At 37.9% G+C, this 22,061-nt stretch overlaps 1 non-coding gene across 1 annotated transcript; it reads left to right on the forward strand.

Annotated features, from left to right (window-relative positions):
• The first annotated feature begins 6,364 nt into the window (after positions 1 to 6,364).
• Positions 6,365 to 6,468, forward strand: LOC112101513. The gene has a single exon (XR_002907547.1). It is a non-coding gene; the product is annotated as a small nucleolar RNA R71 (small nucleolar RNA).
• Positions 6,469 to 22,061: the final 15,593 nt, after the last annotated feature.

The raw sequence follows: 22,061 nt of genomic DNA on the forward strand, positions 1-22,061 counted from the left end.
CCATTTTTGATAACCCTCGGTTACCTCCTCCATACACCAAATGTAATTTTCTCGCTGCTATGCTTCGACCAAGATCTATGGCTGCCTCCACGAACTCTTTATGTTTGCCATAGGTAAATCCAGAAAGCACACAAATGTTCTTGAATTGTCTATTAGGAGTAGCTGCCATTGTGATACTTCTCAAAAATAATTTGTGAGTGCTTGACAAAAGATAAATCACATTTAAGAATCTTGGTGACAGTGGATCACAGCTGTGAATAAGGTAACATGTCAGTGTCAAATAACGCGTAAAGCACGAGGCTCGCGAGTCAAAAAGGAAACAGTAAAAAGGAAAAAGCAAACAGTAACAAAATTATTAAAGACAATAATGCAAACAATAAAACAACAGTGAAATGAAATAAAATAACAGTAAAGTAAAAGGATATTTACACGTAGTTGCGACTGTGGCTCACATCTTCCTCTGGTTTTACGTCCAGAAACGGCTTGAACGCCCTCTATGGGTCGAGGATAGGCTTCCTATCCAGTTTTCTTATAAACTGGCAAACAGGGTCGTTTATAGTCAGATTCCCAAGACTATATCGTGTATGCTCTTTCTGGAATAATGGCCATAACTGGAGAATCGCTCCTTGCACATATCCACTGGGATGCGTTTCAAGAGACAAAAGGATATCATCCAATGACTCCTTATTCAAGCCATCCCTAATGAATTGAATCTTATCTTCTCTGTTATCAGACACCATTCCTAAAGAACATGGGTTTCTATCGCAACTCATTCTGGCACACTTGTGACAAGCAACAGAAATTCTTCGAGCTCGTCGTTTTCTTGCGTAATTTCCTTTACCACAACCAGGCATGTATGCAATAAATTTAGGAGGTAACTCACCTGCCAATCGTACTTTAGCCTCGATTAACCAACGGATGTCTGCAGGTATGTTATTCCTCATGAGCAATCGCATGCGTTCAGACCGGGCTTTATAGATTGTAAGGAGGGCATTCTGAGGAAGTGAAGGGAATCGCTTGTGAAGCTTTGCTAGAATCTCGTTTCTATCCATACCTTCGCCTCAGAATATCAGTTATTATGGGAAACTGAAGTAACCGACTTGATTGTCATGGAGTACCGTTATCCGCCACTTCACCGGGGTAACAAACTAAAGCACACAAACAGAAAAACAAATCAAAACACACAAAGAAAATTAAAATCGTCCTCTTATTGAATTTACCTTAAGCTCCAACTGGATGTCGTAAACACTTCTCTCAATGTCTCTGAGTTGGCGTTCTAAACCCTCAACATAGGCTACTAACTCTGGTGGTTGTAGAGCCCAAATGCGTTGTGTTTTACAAAATAGAATCTGCCTTTTGAGATGAGTTTTGACACGTTGAAGTGGTTTAAGAATGTTCAGGAGGAACGGTCTAAGTATGAGACTCATGATTAAAAATGATAAGAGAAAACTTAATGGTAAAATAAACACACTTATGCAAAAACAATTTCAATTAGCAAAAGAATAATAATAAAAAGAAATAAAGAAAAATCAAATCAACGAAAAGAAAAAAAAATCAATTCAAATTTGGTGGGTCACTCAAATTTATTTCGATGTTTTCTCCATGTGGTTGGTACTCTAGATATGGCTTTAATCTTTGACCATTAACTTTAAACGTGACACCGTTCTTTGGGTCCTTAATTTCAATTGCCCCATGTGGAAAAACAGTATGTACAATAAATGGGCCAGACCAACGAGAGCGTAACTTACCTGGGAATAGGTGCAAGCGAGAATTGAATAAAAGCACTTTCTGACCTGGAGTGAACGATTTTCTCATAATTTGCTTATCATGGAAGACTTTCATTTGTTGCTTGTAAATCTTGGCATTTTCGTATGCATCATTGCGAATTTCTTCAAGTTCTGCCAGCTGTAATCTTCTTTCTGAGCTGGCTTGCTGCATGCCAAAGTTGAATTTCTTGATGGCCCAATATGCACGATGCTCGAGTTCCACAGGTAGGTGGCAAGCTTTTCCATACACTAGCCTGTAGGGTGACATCCCAATCGGGGTCTTGAAAGCCGTTCTATATGCCCATAATGCATCATCAAGTCGTAATGACCAATCTTTCCTGTCTGGCCTCACCGTCTTTTCTAATATGTGCTTTATTTCTCGATTGGAGATCTCAACTTGGCCACTGGTTTGCGGATGATACGGGGTCGCCACTTTGTGTGTGATTGAATACTTTGTCAAAAGAGCCTTGAATGCTTTGTTACAAAAGTGGGCACCACCATCACTGATTATCGCTCGAGGGAATCCAAAGCGTGAAACAATGTTGCTTTTCAAAAATCCTATCACCACTTTGTGATCATTGGTTCTGCATGGAATTGCTTCCACCCATTTCGATACGTAGTCAACAGCAACCAATATGTATTGATGACCAAAAGACGGAGGAAAGGGTCCCATGAAGTCGATACCCCATACGTCAAAAATCTCAACCACTAAAATTGGATTTAGTAGCATCATGTTCCTTCGTGTAATGCTCCCCATTCGTTGACACCTATCACATGAAGAACAGAAAGTGTAAGCATCTCGAAATATAGTTGGCCAATAAAAACCACATTGTAAAACTTTAGTCGCGGTGTTCTTAGCACTGAAGTGGCCTCCACAAGCTTGTGCATGGCAGAATGAAAGAATATTCTGAATTTCATTTTCAGGGACACATCGTCTAACAATTTGGTCTGCACAATACTTGAACAAATATGGGTCATCCCAAAAGAAATTCTTTATTTCCGCAAAGAATTTAGCCTTGTCTTGCTTGGTCCAATGCTCTGGAAGTTTACCTGTAACAAGATAATTAACTATATCAGCATACCAAGGTAATACTTCCACATTCATTAATTGTTCATCTGGAAATGACTCATTTAATAGTAATGGCTCTGTAATTGTGTCAAAATGGAGACGAGATAGGTGGTCCGCCACAACATTTTCTGTGCCTTTCTTATCCTTGAATTCCAAGTCGAATTCCTGTAAAAGTAACACCCAACGAATTATTCTAGCTTTTCCATCTTTCTTTGTGAGAAGATATTTAAGAGCAGCATGATCTGTGAATATAATTATTTTACAACCAATAAGATAAGATCGAAATTTCTCTAATGCAAACACTACTGCTAGCATTTCTTTTTCAGTAGTTGAATAATTCAATTGTGCATCATTCAATGTCATACTAGCATAGTAAATAACGTGGGGAATTCGATCAACTCTTTGTCCTAATACTGCTCCTACTGCATAATCAGATGCATCACACATGAGCTCAAATGGTAAGCTCCAGTTTGGGGCCTGAATGATGGGTGATGATGTCAACAACTGCTTTAATTTTTCAAACGCCATTAGGCATGAATCATTAAAGATAAAATATACATCCTTAGCAAGTAGATTGCATAAGGGTCTAGAAACTTTGCTAAAATCTTTAATGAAACGTCTATAGAAACCAGCATGCCCAAGGAAAGATCTTACTTCTCTGACTGTTTTAGGTGGAGGAAGATTAGAAATGAGATCCACCTTGGCTTTGTCAACCTCAATACCTTTGCTCGAAATGATGTGACCGAGAACAATACCTTGTTTTACCATAAAATGGCACTTCTCCCAATTCAAGACTAAGTTCTTCTCGGTACATCTCTGCAGAACTAGCGTTAGATGATGTAAACATTGATCAAACGAGTCACCAAAGACAGAAAAATCATCCATAAAGACTTCAAGGAATCGTTCAACCATATCAGAAAAAATGCTCAACATGCATCGTTGGAATGTAGCAGGTGCATTACATAATCCAAATGGCATTCTCCTATATGCAAAAGTGCCAAAAGGGCAAGTGAAAGTAGTTTTCTCCTGATCTTTTGGTGCTATGGGAATCTGATTATATCCTGAGTAGCCATCTAGAAAGCAATAAAATTCATGGCCTGCTAATCTATCAAGCATTTGATCGATAAATGGTAAAGGAAAATGGTCTTTACGTGTGACAGAATTCAACTTTCTATAATCAATGCATACACGCCATCCTGTAGTTACTCTAGTTGGTATCAATTCATTATCAGCATTGGTAACTACTGTGACTCCTGACTTTTTGGGGACGACTTGTACAGGACTGACCCATGAACTATCAGAAATTGGGTAAATGATACCTGCATCTAATAGCTTAAGGACTTCAGTTCTAACAACTTCTTTCATGTTAGGATTTAACCGACGTTGCATTTCCCTAGTAGATTTAGCATTTTCATCAAGGTGAATATAATGCATGCAGTCTACTGGATTTATACCTTTGATGTCTGCTATGGTCCATCCTAATGCTCCTTTGTGCTCTTTTAAAACATCCAACAACTTACCTTTTTGTTCGTCGTTTAGGGATGATGAGATGATTACCGGTAGAGTGCTTTCTTCTCCCAAAAATGCATATTCCAATGTGTTGGGTAATGGTTTGAGCTCGAGTTTTGGTGGTGATTCTGATGATGGGATGAGTTTCTTCTCTGATCGTGCTAGTTGTTCAACTCTTGACTTCCATTTATTAGTGTCTATGGATGGCGCTGAGTCAAGTAGGGCGTTGACCTCATCGACCGATCTGTCAATATCAAAATTCAAACCAAAGTGAGTTAAACATGTTTGTAAAGGATCATCACTAAGGTTTGAAAGAAAAGTATTATCAACTATTGTTTCAATTAAATCCACATCAACAATTCCATCATCTGCACTGTGAGGTTGTTTGGCAATGTTGAAAATGTTTAGCTCCATAGTCATGTTGCCGAAGGACAACTGCATATTTCCAGTCCTGCATTGAATGTGAGCATCCGCAGTTGCCAAGAAAGGTCGGCCTAGAATAATGGGGATGTGCTTCCTTGAATCCTGTATTGGTTGAGTGTCAATTACAATGAAATCAACAGGAAAATAAAACTTGTCTACCTGGATAAGCACGTCCTCCACAATACCACGAGGTATTTTCGTGGACCGATCTGCAAGCTGTAACACCACTGTAGTTGGGTGTAATTCTCCCAGTCCAAGTTTCACGAATACTGAATAAGGCAACAGATTTACACTAGCTCCTAAATCCAACAAAGCATTCTCAATTGTGTGGTTCCCTATACTACATGAGATAGTGGGGGAGCCTGGGTCTTTGCATTTTAAAGGAATTTTATGTTGGAGTATAGAACTAACGTTTTCTGTTAAAAATGCCTTCTTTTGAACATGCATGTTTCTCTTTTTAGTACAAAGGTCTTTAAGAAACTTGGCATAAGATGGAACTTGTTTAATAGCATCAAGTAAAGGGATGTTAACACTTACCTGTTTGAAGATTTCGAGAATCTCACCTGTGGATTTTCCCTTCTTTCCTTTCGCTAACCTCTGAGGAAATGGAGCTTTAGGAACATATTCTCGTGGGTTGGTTTCTTCTTTTTCCTCCGGTGGTGAGTCTTCAACATTCACAGGTACAATTTGATTTTCTTTTGTCACAGGCATCTCCACTTTGTTGTCGACTTCCTTTCCTTTTCGCAAGGTCATAACTACTTTGACCTCTCCATGCTGCTGTGGTGAACTGGTACTTGCTTCATGTACTCCTTTAGGATTAGGCACTGGTTGACTTGGAAATTTTCCTTTCTCAACAGTCATTGCCAAGGTCTGAACTGAAGAAGCAAGTTGTCCCACCATCTTTTCGAGGCTTGAAACTGATTGGGCTTGTGAGTTAAAGCCTGCTCTCAATTCATTTCGTAGTCCATCAATGGTGCGGTTCTGTTGCTCAATCGTGGAGTGAGTAACATTCTTGAAATTCTGGAATGCATCCTCCCATGGTCTGGGTTGAGAATAGTTTTGGTTCTGATTGTATGGTCTGAATGGTGGCTGCGAGGCTTGAGGATTTTGAGGAATTGGTTGCAGTGGTGGAGCTGGAGCTGTTGGTCCATTCTGTTGGAATCCTTGAGACCATGAAAAATTGGGGTGATCTCTCCATCCAGGGTTATATGTGTTGGAGTATGGGTTGTAATTAGATGGCTTTCTCATTACACCTATGGCATTGGCTTGATCCGAGTATGAGTCATGGTCATGTGGTTCTGTTGATTTAGCAGTCGATAACGATGCTATTTGTCGAGAGAGACCTTCTATTATTGCTTTGACTTCTTTGATTTCTGAATTTGACTCGCCAATTTGAACCTCATTCACTCCTTTAATTCTTCTAGTATTCCTGAGTGATCGACTCCGTTGTTGGGAATTATCCGCTTGTCGCTGGAAGAATTCTTAAATCTCTGTTGCACTTTTTGACATTAGCTCTCCTCCACTTGTTGCCATTAGCCATTCTTGCACATTCGGCAATAATCCCTCCAAAAAGTATTGGCATTGGTGCCATTTCTCGTATCCATGATGTGGACACTTCAAGAGTAGCCCATTGAATCGCTCCCAAGTTTCGAAAAACTGCTCGTCCTCTCTTTGTGTAAACTCTGAAATTTCCCTGCGAATAGAATTGGTTTTATGCACTGGGAAATATTTATTTAGAAATTTTGTAACCATTTGTTCCCATGATGCAATGCTATTAGCAGGCAAAGTATTTAACCATGAACGAGCTCTATCCTTTAAAGAAAATGGGAATAATCTGAGTTTAACATCATCGTCTGAAAAATTTTCATATTTAAAAGTTTGACAAATGGTATGAAAATCATTCAGATGATTATATGGGTCCTCATTTTCTAAGCCATAGAATGTGGGGAGACAATTTAGCACACTAGGTTTTAATTCAAAACTCCTAGCAGCTACATTTGGGTATCTTATGCATGATGTGCTCAAATTAGCTAAGGGACTAAAATAGTCCTTAAATGGCCTCTCCTGTGGTGCTTGTAAATCCATTCCAAATTTATTTTTAATGTGCTTTTGTGTGCGAAGTGTTTTTTCTAATTCAAGGTCTATAGGTTCAAGATTAGGTAATAACGACCTACGACCATGCATGCAAAACAAATAAAATAAAAATAAAGATGGGAACAAAACAAATAAAAATAAAGAAGAGGGAGAAATTACGATACTAACCTTATTGCGCTATTACAACCTTTCTATAAAAATACACAAAAACAAATACGTGAAATAAATTAACTAAAAATTAAATTAATAAAATAAACAAAAATTACAAAGAAAAAATAAATTGAAAATTAAATTACACAATTTTAAAGAAGAGAAAAAGAAAAGAAATACTAACCTTTAAATGTAGATTTACTTTTTTTTTTAATAATAATAATAAAAAAAATACAAGAAAACAAATAAAAGAAATTATTCACAAAAATTAATTCTATGAATTAAAACTACTTACCTCCCCGGCAACGGCGCCAAAAACTTGTTGTGCAAATTTTAATGAACTCGCAAGCGCACGAATCTATTGTAGTGTAGATCAATGGTGACAAGTGTCGATCCCACGAGGAGGTGGATTTTAATTGTGTATAGAATTAATTTTGCAAAAATGGGTGGTTGGAATTGTGGTGGAAGTGATTTAAATTATCCTAAAATTGGAATTGAAATTGCGATAATAAATTCCAAAATTGGAATTGCAATGGCGAGAATAAGTTGAAGCGAAATCTATTGAAATGACGTACTTGGGTATCTGGATCCGTATCAACATGCATCATGGGCTAAATATTCCTTATTAATACCAATTAAATCATGAGGGGGGAATCCACACCTCATGAACCACGCTCTAATCAATATGGTGCTAAGGGCTTATCGTGCCAAATAATAATAACCTTATACTAGAGAGCCGGTGTAACCAAGGCGGTATCTAGACAAGATCAGTATTATTTGTCGACGATAAGTCAAATCATCCACAAAAACTAGAGGGGAAAAGAAAATAAATTTACCAAATAAAGCCCATGACACATGTTGAGACTTCACCTTCAACCCAAGCTTGAAAGAAAATTAGCCACTCATAATTGAACTAAGGGCAAAATGGGAATTTATTAAAATACAAAGAAAATACAAGATGGAGAAGGAATTACAGAAAATGGATCCCAAAAATGGATTCAGAGATATCAAATTAGGGGGGGGAGGCCCCCTTTTTATAGATACATGGAGTAAATCATGGCCATCGGATTAAAAACAGTTTGGACGTTCAGGATTGCGCCACGTCATTAGTCAACAGTCCACGGTTTGACCACGCGGATGAACAGTAACACGGTTTGACCCGGATGAACAGTAACACAGTTTGGTTGACAATAATCCTGTGTGATGCATGCACCGTACGCGAGATTTTTCGTCCACTGATATGCTGCCACGTCACCATCAACAGTACATAAGAATTTTAGTCCAACAGGATCGTGACACCTCATCAGTCAATGCCACATCATCGGTCAATGCCACGTCATCGATCCGTCTATGTGAACAGTGTCGTGAACAGTAACGTAGACAGTACCGTATACGTGAATAGTACCGTACATGTGAATAGTGCCATTTTTCCTTTTATGCTCCTCCTAAGGTTTTCGACCGTCCTGAGTTCAAAAGTGATGTCCGTTTTGCCGTCTGATCTCTCCTTTATTGTGAAATGACTATAATGCCCCTAAAATACATAAAATACTTAATTAAAATAACACACACGTAATTACATCACAAGAAGGTTAAATACATAAAAGTAAGAGTTGTTAGTAAGACTTGAAATGTAAAATGACGGTTTTCTCCTTTATAAATATGCATTTTCTAACACTCAACACAAGTCACGTGCGTTACTTCAGCCTTTCGTATGATAGTTGCTGGTTGTCATACGGCAGTGTTATTTGTATGTTTGCTTTGTCGTTTCTCATCCAATTCTGGAAACGACAAAGTCGTCTCCTTCAGAAGGTTCTGATTCAGGTTCACATTTAACAATCTCCACCTTGAATCTGAATCACAGCACTCCTATGGCTTCTTCTTCTCGAGCTTCTGTATCTTCATATTCTACAGATGCCAGCTAAGTCTAAGCAGTGCTCAAACTTAGCCATTGGAACTGGCTTTGTCAACATATCAGCAACATTGTTAGTGGTATGAACCTTTACAAGCTTCACAGTTCCTTTAGAGACTTCCAGCCTGATGAAATGGAGCTTGATGTCGATGTGCTTGGTCTTTTCATGATGGACTTGATTTTTGCTCAGACTGATAGCACTTTGACTGTCACATAGAATTGGTATGGATGTTTGTTGATACCCCAATTCATTTATCATGCCCCTTAACCATATTGCTTCTTTGAAGGCCTCTACAGCAGCTGTGTACTCTGCCTCTGTTGTAGATAGGGCCACTACACTTTGAAGTGATGCTTTCCAGCTGATTGTGCAGTTATTAAGTGTGAAGAGAAACCCAGTGAGTGATCTTCTGTTGTCTAGATCTCCTGCATAATCAGAGTCAACAGAACCCTCAACCAGATTGTAGTTAGCTCTCTCCCCTCCATACAGCAGACCATACCTTGTAATCCCTTTTAGATACCTCAGTATCCATTTCACAGCCCTCCAGTGTTCTTTCCCTGGATTTGACATAAACCTGCTGACCAGGCTTACTGCATATGACAAATCAGGTCTTGTTAAGACCATTGCATACATTAGGCAGCCCACTGAGTTAGCATATGGAGTTTTCAACATTTCAGTTTGTTCTGATTCAGTGCTTGGGCACTGCTGACTTGATAACCTGAAATGAGCTGCCATTGGAGTGGACACTGGTTTACAGTTCAGCATCCCAAACTTCTCTAAAATTTTGTTGACATATTTTTCTTGTGATAGAAACAAGGTCCTGGCTGTTCTGTTCCTTATCATTTCAACACCTAAGATCTTTTTTGCTGGGCCAAGATCTTTCATGTCAAACTTATCTCTGAGTTGTTGCTTCAGCAGATTGATCAACTTCATACTTTTACTTGCCAGAAGCATGTCATCAACATACAGGACAAGATAGATCACTTCCTCCCCGTAGGTCTTTCTGAGATATACACAGCAGTCATAACTGGATTTCTGGAAATTCAGTTCTTGCATGTAGCTGTCAAATTTCAAGTACCACTGTCTGGGGGACTGCTTGAGCCCATACAAAGATTTTTGAAGTAAGCAAACCCAATCAGGATGTTGAGTATTCACAAAGCCCTCAGGTTGTGACATTACAATCTCCTCTTGTAGATCACCATGTAGGAAGGCTGTTTTAACATCTAATTGTTCAAGATGCATATCATAAACAGCTACCAGTGACAGAATAATCCTTATTGATGTGTGTCTGACTACAAGTGAGAAGACTTCAGTGTAATCAACCCCTTCCCTTTGGGTAAAGCCCTTTGCTACCAATCTTGCTTTGAATCTCTTTGGTTCAACATCATGGATTCCATCTTTTATTTTGTAGATCCATTTGCAACCCACAACCTTCCTTCCTTCTGGTTTTTTGAATCAATTTCCAGGTGCCATTCTTATTTAGAGAGTCCATCTCATCTTCCATGGCCTTGATCCATTGAGTTGATTCTTTACATGCTATAGCTTCTTCATAAGTTTTTGGTTCCTCTTGATCAACCTCCTGTGCTGCTGTCAAGGCATATGCTATTAAGTCAGCATATCCCAATCTCTCTGGTGCTTTAATTTGTCTCTTCTGTCTGTCTCTGGTAAGCTGATAATCTTGTATTGAGATGTGCTCTAGTGTTTGAGCACTGGTCTCATCTGAGCCTTGAGTTTCTCCAGTATGACTTGTGTTCTGATCATCCTCAGTTTTTGATAGCTCCACCTCAAAGTGAGGTGTCTCTGCACTTGGGATTTTCTGAATTGAGCTTTGAGTAGAAGTCTGATTTTTCAGCATCTCAGACTCATTGAAAATAACATCCCTGCTTATTATGCACTTAGGTGGTTTAAGGTCTACACACCACAGCCTGTAACCCTTAGTTCCACTAGGATACCCTAGGAAAGCACATTTCAATGCCCTTGGTTCAAGCTTGCCCTGCTTGATGTGTGCATAAGCAGTGCAGCCAAAAATTCTCAACTTGGTGTAGTCAGCTAATCTCCCTGACCAAACTTCATAAGGTGTTTTAAGTTCTATTGCAGTTGAGGGGCATCTATTTATCAGGTAACAAGCTGTACACAAAGTTTCAGCCCATAATGTCTTTAGCAGCTTTGAATGAAATAGCATGCATCTAACTCTTTCCATTAATGTTCTATTCATTCTTTCTGCCAAACCATTTTGTTGTGGTGTGTGCCTAACAGTTTTGTGTCTCTGGATTCCACTCTTTTCACACAAATCATCAAACTGTTTATTGTAAAACTCAAGTCCATTATCAGTTCTAACCCTTCTAACTTTTCTATTAGTTTGAGTTTCAATCAAGGTTTTTCAGGCTTTGAATCTATCAAAAGCCTGATCTTTGCTCCTTATTGGATACACCCATACCATCCTAGAGAAGTCATCTATCATAGACAAAAAATAACAAGCTCCACCTAGAGATTCAATCTGTGCTGGTCCCCACATATCCGAGTGAATATAATCCAAAGTACCCTTAGTATTGTGCACTGCAGTTTTAAACCTGGTTCTTGAGGACTTTCCTAGGACACACTCCTCACAGAATCCAACAGTACTTATCTTATCACTCCCTAGAGCTCCCTGTTTTTCTAGTTCTTTCAGCCCACTTTCACTTACATGACCCAACCTGAAATGCCACAGTAAAGTTTTATCTAGTTCCTGTTTTATCACTACCCCAACATCCCCAGTTATTGCTGATCCTTGCAGTATGTATAATCCATGCTGCATTACACCTTTCATTAGTATCAGAGACCCTTTAATAACTTTTAAGGAGCTTGATTCAAGTCTGATGCAACACCCTGCTTTATCTAACATGCTTAGGGAAATTAGATTTCTTTTAAGCTCTGGAATATGCCTTACATTATCAAGTTCTCTAATTATACCATCAGACATTTTCAATCTAACAGAGCCTATACCAATGACTTTACAGGAAGCATTGTTTCCCATCAAGACTTTACCTCCTTCAAAGGGTTGATAGCTACTGAATAAGTTTTTATGGGGGCACATGTGATAGGTGCAGCCAGAGTCAAGAACCCATTTACCTTCAGTTTGCATGTTTGAGGCTACCAGAACACCAGCAGAGTCATATCCCTCATCTGAATCTTCAGAAGCAACAGCAGCATTTCCACTTCTGTTATTAGCATCCTTAGGCTTAATCTTTCTCTCAGGGCAATCCCTTTTGAAGTGACCTTCCTTGTGGCAGTGGAAGCACTTCAAGGCACTGTTCTTAGATTTTGATCTTCCTTTCTTTTTTCCTTTCCAGCCATCTCTCTTCTCTGATCTCCCTCTTACTGACAACCCTTCACCATCTTTTGTTTCTGATTTCTTAAAGCTTTCTTTGGAACTCAAGGCTTCCTTGAAATCTTGCATGGCCAGTGATTGTCTACCATACAAGAGAGTGTCAACAAAATGTTCATAGGAAGATGGTAATGAAGATAGCAGAATAATGGCTTTATCCTCGTCTTCAATCTTTACATTAATGTCTTCTAGATCTAAAATGATCCTATTGAAGGCATCAATGTGAGTAGTTAAAGAGCTGCCTTCTTCCATCTGGAGTGTGTAGAGCCTTTTCTTTGTACTCAATCTTTTTGTCAAAGATTTCTTTGTGTACAAATCCTCTAGCTTCTTCCAAAGGCCTGCAGTTGTTGTTTGGTCTCCCACTTCTCTAAGTACTCCATCTCCTAGACTTAGGATTATAGTGCTGTGAGCTTTGTCCATGGCTTCTTGCATGTCTTCATCTTTGACTTTGCTGATCTTTTTCGAGGTTCTTGGATCCTCCAGCACTTCTTCAATTCCCTGGTGAACCAGCAATGCTCTCATCTTCAGCCTCCAAAGATGGAAGTCATTTTCTCCCGTGAACTTCTCCACATCAAGTCTCTGTGTTGCCATTCTTGCTCTCAAGATTCAGAGATGTGAGCTCTGATACCAATTTGTTGTAATTAAGAATGAGAAACCTTAATTCTTTTACCCAATAAATCACCACACACTGATCTTGTTAAGGAAAGAATGAAGGATCGATATAGAAATCAGATTAAGAATAAGGGTATTTTAATCAGAGACAGGAATTAAGAAAGAATCAAGCAAAACGAAATGCAAAGGGGATTATAGAGGTTCGGCTTTGCAGCCTACATCCTCTTGAGAAACAGAAGCCATAGCTTTTCTTTATGCTTTAACAGATTACAAGTATTAGAGTAATTGCTACAAGGAACGATTCCTCCCAAGTATAGCCCTCAAGGCTATATATACAACTCGGAAGAGATCCAGATATGTGAGCTGTACAACAGCTCTCATTCTGGGTTTGTTTCAACAGACCCAGCAAACTCCCGCCAATCCTAACTGTATGTAACAGCTCTTCAAATTGAAACGGCATCAGCAGCTGCCGTTTAACTTAAGCTTGATCGTGCAAGTCACGTGCGTTACTTAAGCCTTTCGTATGATAGTTGCTGGTTGTCATACGGCAGTGTTATCTGTATGTTTGCTTTGTCGTTTCTCATTCAATTCTGGAAACGACAAAGTCGTCTCCTTCAGAAGGTTCTGATTCAGGTTCACATTTAACAACATGCATTGAAAGCTTAGATCGTTTAAGAAATTATTAATAGACACATGTTTTATTAGTGTCATCTTTGGATGATAGTGAGGATCATATGCCTATTAATAATTCTTGAATTGTCTAGGCTTGAACTGTTTGGGAATGCATAGTTTTCTATGGTAGCTAGTAGCTGAAGTTTTTTTCCCACGTAAAAATGAGTTTTTCGCAAGCTGCTTCTCATCTTCTTTGGGTGCATACTAGATAACACATAAACACTCATATATCTATGTCGTTGCTTGGAGAACTAAAGGGAGATGCTGCCGAAATTTCTATAAACGTAGAAGAAAACTTTAAAGTACTTGAGATTGAAGAAACTTATGCATTCTTGAGAGGGATATACGCGACCACTTACCTTTTGTAAATATGAAGGGAGTGTTGGACATATTGATGGGAGTGGAGGAGCTGAGTTGGATGGACGTAATCGGTTATAGTTTTGCTGAGTTAACTTGGTTTTGAGCTTGTAATTTTGTTTATAAATGGAGTACTATCTCCAATGTTGGTTTATAAATATGTTTCAGCTGGCTGACCTTTTTTTTTGTTTCTAGGTAACATGCTTTGTATCTGTAATTGATAACCAACTGAAGTTCTCAGCTGTGGGTGAGGATATTTCTTTACAGAAGGTATTGGAAACTGTTTTTTACATTAATTATTGTTGTATATATACTTTAATTTTCACGTCTTTTTCTCTGATTCTTGTCGCTTTACTTGCTTTCATATATATAAATTCTAATGAAATTAACCATAAAATTGTATAATGATTTTTTAATTATATTGCAAAACTGTGCACACACGAAAATATCTTGGTCAGTAGTAGAAATGAAAAACTAAAATGATTTATCTAACTAATTTTTGTAGTGCATTAAAAGGAGATGGTAATGGAGAAGAGTTGGGTTGGTTTGGCCAATAGATATCTAAGTTATAGATTTTGCATTTGAGAATGTTGTTGGTGATGCAAGAATTTATTATCCTTGTAAGAAGTGTCGAATATTTCGTTTTAAGGGAAGTAGCAAGAGACCATATCATTATAAATGGTTTTTGGTTAAAGTATTAAAACTGGATATTGCATGATGAGCCATCTTCATCTTTGGAATCTAACCAAGAAACAGGTTAGTCATGACTCGGGTGCTGATGATGATATGGTTGGAATGATACATGATACATCACGTAATCAAATATTCAATTCACACACAGCATTGTTATGGACTATCAGTGACTTTCTAGCACATGCCAACTTGTCTGAGTGGAGTATTAAAGGTAAATAAGCATTTCTTGTTTGCCAACAAAACACTAGATCTAATTGGTTGATACATAGTAGAAAATTTTGTCACGTCGGTAACGTCGATTTTTACTGACGAATCATAGGTTTCGAAAATATAGTGCCTTTTGATAAATCTAGAGAGTGGGGACAAGCACCTTCTCGGATGTCTGGAGCTGAAGTGAAAAAGCAGTTGAATAATATACTTACTGAGTTTAAGATTGAAGACTTGAAAAGTGGAGAATGAATAAAATGAGAGAAATGATAAGATTACTTGGACGAAGAAAAGCATATTTTATGAACTACCGTGTTGGGAGTTCAATTTGATTCATCATAAAATGTGAGACATGAGGGAGAGACAAAAGCTCAGGCTTGTCTGCAACCATGTGGGCCCTCATAAGCAATTCGTGTACACAACTTGGTTCACCAAGCCCAACAACTTGAAGCAGGCAAAATCCGGGAACGATCCTTCTCCTTCGCAACCCTAGCTGCCTTAACCTTGTATTTCTGATATTTAGTTAAAGAGTAAGAAGATTGCTCCTCTGTCAATTACCTTCGAGAGAGACTTTCTTTTTCATTCACCGATGCTTGCTTGTGAAAGCAAGGGTTTTAGTTACACTTTCAACGCTGTCAATGTAGTGAAGTAAAGCATTAGTAGAATAATGAAGTTGGAAGCCCCACAACATGAAAACTTTTAAACATTAACACAGCTCTTATTCCAGAGGCTGCACGCGAGTGACCTGAATCTTCTTCAGAACTTTTCAAATTTTATCAACAGCTTTAAAAATTTCTCAACAAATTGATTATTTGGTGTGGTTGCCACATTTTGAGTAACTGCTATTTGTTCTCAAGTACAAAATCCTTGCCTTCCTAAGTTAGGAAAGATAGATGTGAAGCAAACCAAATGAAATAAATGGGTAAACAGAACAAACAGTGCAAAAATTAAAAATGATGGCAATTAACAAATTAATAGCAATGTTACATTTGACTCTTTAGCCCTTTGCTCCTTCTCTTAGCATTCTTCAAAGTTTTTGAAAATTGGAAGTGAAGCAAACAAAATAAAATAAATTTAGAATTTCAAACAGTACTAGTAGTAAAAAAATGACGACAACAACAAAAATAGAAAATTACAAGACTGCTGATAAAATTTCACTTGCAGGCATTTCTCACAAAATTTCTGTGATTTAATGTGCTTTCATGCACGCAAGTCCTAACGTTTCTGTGATCACAAATGAAACTGAAGATAAAACAGAACAACTACCAAACCTTTCAAGCGTGACGAAGCCATGAGAATTGATAGCTCAATGTCATGGGATGAGTGTTTTGTCACTAAAACAGAACAATAATTTTGAACACACCATGTGGCATTTAGACCATTTGATAGTTTGTTTCAAACATATTTGTTTATAAAATACTTTTCTTCATGGTTTTGGTCCCATAATTTTCTATGTATGTACAGGTTTTATCGATACCGCTTTTGACAAGTTACACTTACATAGCAATGCTATCTGGGTTCAGCCTTGCCTTTTTGATAAACTGTGCTTCTGTGATGAAGAATGTTTTAGCTGTAAGTGGATATCCTAATCATTGATCCATATACTTAGGTTATATTATCCATCAGCAAGTATGTATAAAATTATTTTGTGTCTTTTTTTATTAGAAATGTTGTAATTCTATTTTACTCTTCCTGAATTATAACATCAGGTGTCTATAATAACTAGGTTATTCCTTCTGCAAAACAGAGCAGTGGTAAATATTTTTTTTCTTTTGTTTGTTTAGTACATTTACATGCTTTCAGCTTTTTCAAATTTTGTATGTGTCAAAGTTTAAATTTAATTTGTTGGTTTATGCCACAACAAAAGGAACAGCATCAAAGAGGAGCTGCTAATGGACTTGCTATGACTGTAGTGTCGCTTACCAAAACTGCCGGTCCAGCTGTAGGAGGTGCTCTGTGAGTGTCCTGTTGATTTTGTAAAACTATATGTAAATGAAGTTATAATTTTTTTTTCATTAATTGGGGTTCTGGCAGATTTTCTTGATCACAAAAGCGTCAAGATGCTGGTTTCCTCCCAGGATGATGATCTACTAATGAAATTTCTCGCGAGTTTGTGTACTATTTCGTGCTAATTCTTCATTAGCTGCTTAAACAAAAGTGCAGGTAACCAGATGGTTTTTTTTCATTCTGAGGCACTTGGAGTAATATTGACATCCAAACCGTTTCTAACTCAGCGTGCCCCGTGAGTAGCGAAAAGAGCATCTGTTGAAATATTTAAATATATATCAAGCAAATTAAAGCTTTCAAAATCTATCAACAATTTGATTATTTGATGTGGTTGCCACTTGCCATATTTTGTGTTACTGTTCAAAAGGCTTAAATATGAAAATGGTGGTTGGCGCTCACAGCAACCGATTGCTGGTAACATTAATTGTTCAACTTATCTCTGTCGACATTTATACTTGTTCATTGTCAGAACTACGACAATTTATCTTCACAATGATGCAAGCTAGAAAGAATTTTTCATGTTAAGTAAAATATTGAAGTCATAAAGAGTGTTAATTAAGTACTAAGTTTTCTGCCATGCTTTCAACGGTAGCACATTTGGAGCTCTTATTCCAGGGGCTTCACAGTAGAGAGATCTGATTTCGATCTTCTTCAGAACTTGGGGATTCCGTAATAACAGAGGACAACAGTTATATAAGAATATTATTTTGTACAATTTTCGTATAACCTGACCAATGCAAGTATAATTTTATGATCTTAACTCAGATCAAAAGACCTTCAATGATGTAAAATTTGCACATAAAGCTGAGATCCAAACATTAGAACTTATGATGAAACGGAAACAAAAACGTTGAGATTGAAAAGATTGAGAAACACAATCTTTTTAAAAGGGATAAATGCTCATTTAATTTCTATATTTTGATTTAAGAGCGCATTTAGTTCTTATATTTTATAAAAAGTGCCTCAACCTCAAGACACCCCCCTACTATGAAATATATTTCATTCCTACCCTTATTTTTTTTCTTTTTACAATAATACTCTTGGAATAATATTTTTGGGAATATTAATGAAAATAAAAAATGGTAATTCATCCAGCCAGCCTTAAACAAAGTAAATATTAATAAAAAATTTTATGTTATTATTTTAGTTTTAGGACTAATATCGTAAATTAATTTTTTTATGCATTTATTAGTAAGATTGTTGTAAAAGTACAAAAATACTGGTTATATCATATTGATATTTATTGATTAATTTGTCAATTAACTTTTTTATAAATAAATTAATTAATTTAAGAATATTATTGCCAGGATATCATTGTAAAAGTAAATAAAATTTAAAGAAAAAATATAACGTATTTAATATCAAGGTATATTGAGGTATTTTTTAAAATATAAAGACTAAACGTGCATTGAAGTTAAAATACAGGTACCGGACGAGCATTTTCTCTTTTAGAAAGTTTTATATTTTATTAATGAAAGTCTGAATAACCAAATTAGGGTTTTGGACTCCTTTTAAACTAAACCTAAATATCACGAATTTACCAAAATAAGTAAACCTAAAATATTACTATATAATAATATTCTCCTAACTGAAATAAGATAAATGCTACTTAAATTCTCTGTCTAAAAAAAAAGAAGATAAAAATTCAAAAAGCAATAGGAAAATGGATCTTAAACTTGTAAAATAATATGAAATAAATATAATTTTCAATCGAACCATTAGGCTAATGTGGCGCTACAATATTAGATTAGATTCCCCTCGTCGCGAACTTCGAAAGGTATATTATACACCCTAAATAGGTACTTATAGCTTAAGTTGTGACCCTAGAGAGATACTCTACTCATCCTACGTAACCATCCGTTGCATGAAATTCGTTCCAAAATTAAGAATAAATCAGCTGATGCATTCCAAATAATTTAGATGAAACGATAAAATAAACCTAGAGATCAAATAAAACGAAATGAAAATGATAATTACCTCGGACTGAAGCTCATACAAATTCATTATTTGACACCTCCAGCAATTGTTGAAATAATAGTTAATGAAATATAAAATAAGACAAAAGTACATATTAATGACACACCATTGTGAATCGATAGCTAAGGACCGAGTAAAATTTAATTGTAAATTAGGACAGTAGAGCAAGCATCCATAAACATAACATGAACGTAATACATCAATTAAAATATCATAGGATAAATTAGGACATCAGAGAAAGAAATAAGTAAATAAATCAGCCAATAAAAAAACAAAAACAAAAGAATGAAGAGTTGTCTGTGAGATTTGTCTTCTATGGTCATTGAAGTCCCAAAACTAATAAGGATCGAGCAATTGAACAGTTGCAAACTCAATGGAAATACAATGGAACCTTAAAAACGAACAGTGAAGGAAAATGAAGAAATCTGCAGGAAATAAGGCGAGTGAGAGTGAAGAATTGATTACCACTGAGTAAATGCGAATGAAGAATGGAGACAGATCCTCCTTCGCCCCATCGAGAAGTGAGATTCAGAGATTGTATTGGAATTGAGAGTTGAGATCAAGAAGCGATTATTCTTCTCCGTAATTTCCTTTTTCTTTTAATGTTGTTATTATTATTATTTTTTTTTTTTTCTATTTCCTGATATCTTTTTTGTTTTAAACGGTAGTGGCATATTACATTTATTTATGTTAATTTTACAATACCTCCCTTCAGATTGCACAAATTACATAAAAAAGTACTTTATGTATAAAACTTTCAAAGAAATTGGGCCAAAATCTAACTTTACCACGTTTAGAGTAATTTTGGGCTCGACATTCCATTTCCGACAAACGAATTTTCTTTATCACCAAGTTATGATACTTTTCATATTTATCCAACGGCTCGTCAATGACAATACCTAAAAATGCTGGTCGGTAATACAACTATTTCTTATAGTGTAAAAATGATACACTAAGCGTTCACATTTTGATGAGTAAATTAAGGATTTCAAGATGAAGTGCATAATTAGATTGTATTGCCGATATCTCCAAAGCCTCCAAGTTAGGCAACACTACCTAAAAAAAAGAAGAATTTCTGGTTAGATCCAATATCCATATGGGAAGCACTTGTTGAAAATTTCTTCTTTGATTACAAATTAATGCAAGTCAGAATCAATTTCCAACTGGCAACTGAGTTTGATGCATTCTAATTCATACTACTTGTTAAGAGCTCAATTAGTGAGCGCGTGAGATTCTTTTTATCCTTTTTTCCATTTTCTTTCAATTCTTTAAATGATTTAATTATTTTCCACGTATGACGTCAAAAGAGAACACATCATAGAATAAAATCTGTTATATATATATATATATGAAGAAAATGTTAGCCTACTGTTGCGGACCGCCCAATTCGCTAGTCCAATTGCCCACAATTTCGGGCTAGAGAGCCAACACAAGGCCAAGAGTGCTAGCTTGGCCCAATTCGGTAAAGTTTTAGGCAAATCTAGCACATGTGAGCTTGTAAATACTCTAGAATTCTCCATAGAATTCCAGCACATGTAAATAGCTAGGAAGTGGTAGAATTCTCTAGAATCTCTAGAGCTTAGCAAGCCTCCCCTATAAATATGGGATGGCATTAGGCATTTGTATCCAACAAACACAACAACAAGCTTTGTAAGCAACTCAAGCATTGTAATCTCTTTTTGTGCAATATAAGTTTTCTCATTCGGCTCCATTGCTCTCTTCTCTAGTTCGAGAAGCTCTAGGCTTACTTAGCAACATTCGGCAAAGTTGTCTACGTGCCGCACGGGTTAGCTGCGCAAAATACTTATCCCGTGACAAGTGGTATCAGAGCTAAGGTTTGCACATACGCAAGTTAGTTCACTAGCAATGGCCAACCCTTCAAACGTAGCACAAGAGGGTGTTGTTGGTGTGGATGTTCCACCGGAACCAAGCCGCGGCTGAGAGGGAGAACACGCCCAAGGCAAGACTCGCGGCAAGTCCAAGACCCCATCCGTGGATGCGCTGAAGCCTCGTGTGACTACTCTCGAAATCACATTGTCCGCCGCTCAAGATAGCCTCGAGGGATTGGAGGAACGAGTGGATGGTCTCGAGGGGGAATACGCCGAGTTCACGGTGGCAACAAAAGCTCTCATCCAAGAGCAAGCGAACACTCTCCGAGGTGAGTTTCGTGTTTTTCATGATGAGTTGCTCAAACTTTGTAATTCTGTTCAGGACGAACTACGAGCTGTCTCTGCGGAAGTGGATGAAGTCCGCTCGGATTGGGCATGGCATAAGCGTACACTCTCCACAAGTCTAGCTTCAGCAAACTCGAGTGATGCGCACCGCATTGACGTGCCAAAGCTCGACACCTACGATGGCACATGTAACGCCACAATCGTGGACAACTTCCTATTCAGACTGGATCAATACTTCGATGCCATGGGTGTCCGAGATGAGGCATCAAAAGTGGGCACTGCACCCACCTACCTTAGAGGCGCTGCACAACTATGGTGGCGTCGCAAGCATGGCAAGATGGGTAAGGGCATTTTCACCATCGACACTTGGGCCGACTTCAAGCAAGAACTCCGAAAGAAGTTCGCCCCAAGCAATGCAGAGAAGGAAGCACGAGCGCACCTACGTCGCCTAAAACAATTGGGTAGCATTCAGGACTACATCAACGAGTTCACTACCCTTATGTTGGAGATAAGTGACATGTCTGATAAGGATTCACTCTTCTACTTCCAAGATGGCCTCAAGGATTGGGCCAAGACCGAGCTTGATAGGCGTGGTGTTCAAACACTTGACGACGCCATCACCGTTGCCAAATCGCTCACCGAATACTCTACCCAATCTAAGGACAAAAAGGCCAACCAAGGCAAAGGTGGGGGAGAGAGTCGCAAGGACAAGGGCAACAACCGCAAAGATTGGGGACAGAAAAAGCCGCCTAGCAACAAGAGCGGGCAAGGAAAATCGGAGGGCAAGAAAGAGGCGCCAAAGTCGCAAAGCCCATGCTTCATATGCAACGGTCCTCATTGGGTACGCAACCGTCCGGAGAAGAGGTCGATTAATGCTCTTGCTGCCCAACTCAAGAGCAACCCCGCAATATCCACGGAGGAACCCCAACTCAGCATGGGTTCTCTCCAACGCCTCGGCGCACTCAATCGCCAACAGCCCGCACTCGTCAAGAAAGGGCTCATACATGTAAGCGCAAAGGCAAACGGTCAGTCCGTTCGCGCGCTGCTAGACACGAGAGCGACGCAAAACTTTGTGTCCGT

This window comes from Citrus clementina, unplaced genomic scaffold (assembly GCF_000493195.1).
Source record: "Citrus clementina cultivar Clemenules unplaced genomic scaffold, Citrus_clementina_v1.0 scaffold_13, whole genome shotgun sequence".
NCBI lineage: Eukaryota > Viridiplantae > Streptophyta > Magnoliopsida > Sapindales > Rutaceae > Citrus > Citrus x clementina.